This window comes from Aplysia californica, unplaced genomic scaffold (genome assembly GCF_000002075.1).
Source record: "Aplysia californica isolate F4 #8 unplaced genomic scaffold, AplCal3.0 scaffold00314, whole genome shotgun sequence".
Lineage (NCBI taxonomy): Eukaryota > Metazoa > Mollusca > Gastropoda > Aplysiida > Aplysiidae > Aplysia > Aplysia californica.
The window spans coordinates 815,737-820,315 of NW_004797584.1; the positions used below are offsets into that span (position 1 = coordinate 815,737).

The 4,579-nt window shown below is 41.9% G+C and overlaps 1 protein-coding gene across 1 annotated transcript in view; it reads right to left on the reverse strand.

Moving 5' to 3' along the window:
• Positions 1 to 421, reverse strand: part of LOC106010976 — an 8,209-nt gene extending 7,788 nt beyond the window's left edge. Inside the window, exon 1 of the mRNA XM_035970721.1 lies at positions 139 to 421. The gene's annotated coding sequence lies outside the window, so the exon portion shown is untranslated. The remainder of the gene's footprint in view (positions 1 to 138) is intronic.
• Positions 422 to 4,579: the final 4,158 nt, after the last annotated feature.

Here is a 4,579-nt window from a genome sequence, read left to right on the forward strand (position 1 = left end):
ATTTATCTAACTTCTACCTGAAAATACCAGCTTCAGTGAATACAAGAAAAACAACAACATAAAAAACAACAAAACAAAACCCAACAAACAAACAAAAACCTCAGACCAATAAGAAATGTTATAGAGTGTAGTGATCACCTGGTCAGAGTCAAGCAGTTCAGCTGATCCTTTCCGGAGAGACTGCCGAGATGACTTTCTAGATGAACTTTGACCTTTTTCCTGAAAGAGCGGCCGAAATTTTTAGTTACAAAAAAAAAGAAAAAAGAAATAGAAAAAGAAAAAGCATTCACATGATCAGTAGTAGCCTCGGGAAACCATACTAATATCATTATAAGGCCTATAATTGCCTACGAAGAAATGAAAGATCTGCTAAGGGGTAGTCGGACCTTGGGCATCGCTAGAGTAAAAGAAGATTGGACTGTGACTAATGATATAAAACCATAGTCATCAATGAATTATAACTTCGGGTAATGTCATTTTCCCCCCGTAATAGTAAATCACGCCCCCCAAACCTGACCCAATAAGCAAATCAAGGGCGACCACCCTTATATGTACGCTACATTTTGGGTTGTTCCACATTATTATAACAAATCGCACCCTCGGTAAAATGTGAGGCAACGTGGTGGAATCAGGCTCTCGTCAATTTTTGGGCATATTGAGTTATTGGTATCATCTTAAAGCGTGTTCATTTGTCTTTATTTGGATAAAAAATATCCATTTATCTTAAATACAAGTCGAGATATTTGCGAGAGAAGGAGGTGGGGGTCACTTGTTTTCAGAGGTTAAATTAGTGAAAAAATGGCCGTCAAAGATTAGTTATTTCCCAAGCTTAATAGTCCGTGGTAACTGAAAATTTACATTTTTGTGCCTTTAATCAACGCTTTTCAGAAAAATCCACACAGAAGTGAGTTCTTTAATGGGCATTAAAAGTGTTGTGCCAAAATACCAAAATTTGATAAAAATTCACAAACCTGCGGAAAAATGCAAGTTTCTTCACTTTGATTATTTTGACAAGAGCCTGATTTCACCGCGCTGCCTCACAAATGGTCTTTATTCGATTTACTCAAAAGCCTAATTGCGTTGTCATTTTCCGCTCTTTGGACCAATTCGGGTGAGAGGAAAAAAAGAGGGGGGGGGGGGGGTCAGGAGGGGTACGTCTTCCTTTCTTCCCCACGATTTAATGTTTTGCAATAAGGTTTGGAATTTTCATGAAGACCAAAGACTTGTGACAGTTTTAGTAGCCACAATATTATGTGGTCTGCAGCAAAAAATACAGTCCTTGTACCCCCAAAAGCACTGCATCTGTGTGCGAGAGTGAAATAAAAAAAATTACCCACTGCCCCTGTTCCTTGTACAATGGAGAGACAAAATAACAGCGGGACTACATGCATAGAGGATGCACCTTCAGTGTGGGACATATTCTAGACTTATACCTCTTCCACGGTACTCTTCGATTCGATTTCTAAGAACTTGCTACCTTAGAATTACAAAGTTCTGTCTAACATCTTTGGCTCTTTTGAGTTACTAAGATCACGAGGCAGGAAACCAAATGTTGTTCTATCTGCTCTATCAAAACCGTAAGATTATTCGGAGTCATTATCAAGAATTGCATATAAAAAAAAAACTTGACGCGTTGTGAAACTCCTTTTTTTAGCGTCAAATTTCTCAACACAAGGCACTGAGCATTTAGAACTTTGTAATTCTTATGAAGCGAAAGAGCACGGACAAAAAGTTACGTGACGAGCGTGGTGGTCACCTGCTGGTCAGTGTCCAGGGCTTCTGCTGAGCCTCTCCTCGAGGAACTGCGGGATAACTTCTGAGGTGACGTTTGACCGGTCAGTTTCTCGTTGATCTAGTCGAGACATAATGGTCAGGATTGTGAATTTTCAGTGCATGAATCAAGTAAATATTATAGGCGGTGCCCTTTGGAGGATCAGTTCGGTTCTGTTCAGTTTCTGGCGACTTCAGTGCACACTAAAAATAGACCCTTTCCACAAACCGATCGCCCGACTCGCGGCCTTGAAAACAAATGCGTTTGTTCTTGAAGGTCATTGTCGGTTTCGTTCGGTTTGTGCCACGATGGTAGCTTTTCTCCTTCCATGGAATAAAACCTGGCTAGTCCCGACGACCAGAGCGAACAAAACTGAGCTGAATCGAAACTGTCTTGCTAATGGGCACCGGGTGTTGCCGAATAGCAGCCCAACCGGGCTAGCAGGAACATGTCAAAGAACACAAAGCTGTTCGTGCAAGGGTTCCTGACCTCATATGACGTCCCTAGCCACCAAATTTTGCATTTAGGACCCATCTTGAGGGTGGAGAGCCATAAAAAGGGTTCACGATCTCATATGACGTCACTAGCCTCCAAATTTTGCATTTAGAAGGGTGGAGAGCCATAAAAAGTTCGCCCACCCGAAGTTCAAGAACGTTACGTATAAATAAGAGGCCTAAACCACGGTCATTCACATTTACGGTCGATATATTTTTAAAATCTTGTGCTCGATGAATTCAACAATACACTCCCCCTCCACTTCCTCATCATCCTCCTCCTCCTCCTCTTTCTCTTCCTCCTCCTCCTCTTCCCCCTCCTCCATGTTACTACAACATTTGTACTACTAATGGCTAGACAAAAGAAAGGGAAAGGTCAACAAAAGTTGCGAAATAAACAGCCCTTACAAAGCAACACAGAGCATCAACTAACTGTGCTGGAATCAGTCTTGATCTAACGGGTTCAAGTAATAATAAAATTACTAATAATACTAATAATACTAATCAGACTAATACTGATGATGATGATGATGATAATAATAATAATAATACTGCTTGACCTAGTGTGCAACATCTGTGATCACGTGGGGGTCACGGTGGGGTTGCACTAATGTCTTACAGGAGCGGGAGACATCGAACTGTGAACCTCCTGATGAGGTTGGAGAAAGGGGGGGGGGGGGGTTAATACTTTCCTTTTACCGACCTTACCTGGTCAGCGTCCAGACGTTCGGCTGACCCTCTCCTGGACGAGGTTCGCGATGACTTCCGGGATAAAGATTTTCCCGCCTGCTCCTGGCGGGAGGAAATGGAGTTGATGTAATTGTGGCAGTCAAAGAACGACTGGACTATCGGTACCTGCACACTTCTTCAACCATTCCCTCTCTCCTTACCCCTCCCCTTACACACACTACCCCCCCCCCCGAAAAAACAACAAATCTAAACAAAAACAGAACCCCCCCCAAAAAAATAAAAAATAATAAAATACAAAAAAACAACAACAAACAAACAAACCCACAACCCAAAGCATTCGTAATATAAAGAAAATACACGTTCTCAAAGAATATTGAAATGCATAATGTAGCAATGAAACAGTAATGATAGGTTATCGTATGTTTTCTGGGGCGAGTAGCGCATACTTTAACGGGAGAACTTTCCTTTCAGATAATTAACGTTCCGGAACTCAAACAAATGTCAGTCCACGTAGTTAATAACAATTAACAGCATAATGTGTATAGCGCAAATCCCCGCTCTACAGCAAGCAATAATATAGCTCTATGCGTTTCACAATCTATACTACTACTCCAGCAGACCTGAGAGCATTCAGGAACAAACTCGACTTCCTGGGTAGCATACACTGCAAGCAGCCATTTATAGGCGTTAAAACACTAACATACTGACAAGATCTTTCACTGTCTATGGCCGGGTACCCATTTCTACCTTGGTAAAGTGAGGAAAATTCGTGTAAAGTGCCTTTCCCAATGACACAACGTCGGGCCCGCGGCTCGAACCCCCGACCCCGATTGCGAGTCCGGAAGCTTAACCACTAGGCCACCGACGTCAGTTACTCCCGTAAAAAATAAAATTCTAGCATCTTTTTAAAACACCTGTTGCGGAAATGTTAAAAAATATTTAGCAGCCTAATTTCCGAACTGTTAACGTTGCCTACAAAAGACGAGCAAGTGCCCAGGGAATGTTGTGGTCACATACCTGGTCAATGTCCAGTACCTCAGCTGACCCTCTCCTGGACGAGCTCTTCTTTGACCCCACGGGTGAACTTTGACCTGACTGCTTCTGGAAATGGAGAAATGACAGTCATGTGACCATAAATTCTTATAGTCATTCTGGAGAAATAGGCATAGGGTAAAGTGAACATAGGTCCATATATTTATTTTGAAGAAGGAGAAAGTTTTGTGTTTATAATACAAGCATGCGAACACAATAGGAGAAAGTAAAGTGGGTTTTTTTTGCTTTGTTTTAGTAAGGTTTTACGGCACTCGCAACTGCATTAGGGTATACGAGCTTCAAGGGGTGGGTGTCAACAGAGAAGTCCAAACTAGGGAATCAGGTTTACTCTACTCACATCTCTAGCCTCGACAGCACAAAGTCTGCTTCGACTATCAAGGCACCCCGGAAAGAGCAGTTCACAAGAGAGTGACAAACATACAAAAGAAGTAAATGAAAAATGACGATAATAAGGAAGAGAAAAGAAAAGGCAGCAATTTTCCCTAAGTTGTTCGGGCACAGTATGAGCATGCCCTTGATAAATCAGCCCATTTACAATTTTACTGTGCATAAGAACACGTTAATATCCCCC